The sequence below is a fragment of the Egretta garzetta genome, unplaced genomic scaffold, assembly GCF_000687185.1.
Source record: "Egretta garzetta isolate BGI_Z169 unplaced genomic scaffold, ASM68718v1 scaffold448, whole genome shotgun sequence".
In the NCBI taxonomy this organism is placed as follows: domain Eukaryota; kingdom Metazoa; phylum Chordata; class Aves; order Pelecaniformes; family Ardeidae; genus Egretta; species Egretta garzetta.
In genome coordinates, this window is record NW_009260497.1 from 536142 (window position 1) to 536574 (window position 433).

Here is a 433-nt window from a genome sequence, read left to right on the forward strand (position 1 = left end):
CAGGACAGGGTGAATGTCCTTGCAAGAAGAGGAGTCACTGGAAAACATAACGGTGTGACTGCAAAACCTCCTGCATCTATGGGATGTGGTTTAGTGATGGACTCAGCAGTGCTAGGTTAATGGTTGGACTGATGATCTTAAAGGTCTTTTCCAACCTAAACGACTCTATGACTCCAAGAAAACCATTTCGTGGTTCACCTGCCCTAACTGCGCTCAGCCACAGGCCTGGCGCGCTGCTACCCCTGACAGCCCACGCGGGTAAATCCAACCGGTTGCTCTGGAGGCCGAGACCGGCCTGGCCGGGGCCTGTCCCTCACCTCAGCGGCCCGGATTCTCAGCAGCCCGCCCGGCCAGCCGGGGTTCCCACGCACGCTCCGCTCGGCCCAGGTCTTCCCTGGCCCTCGGGAGGGCAGCCCCCCGGGCGAGGAGCCCC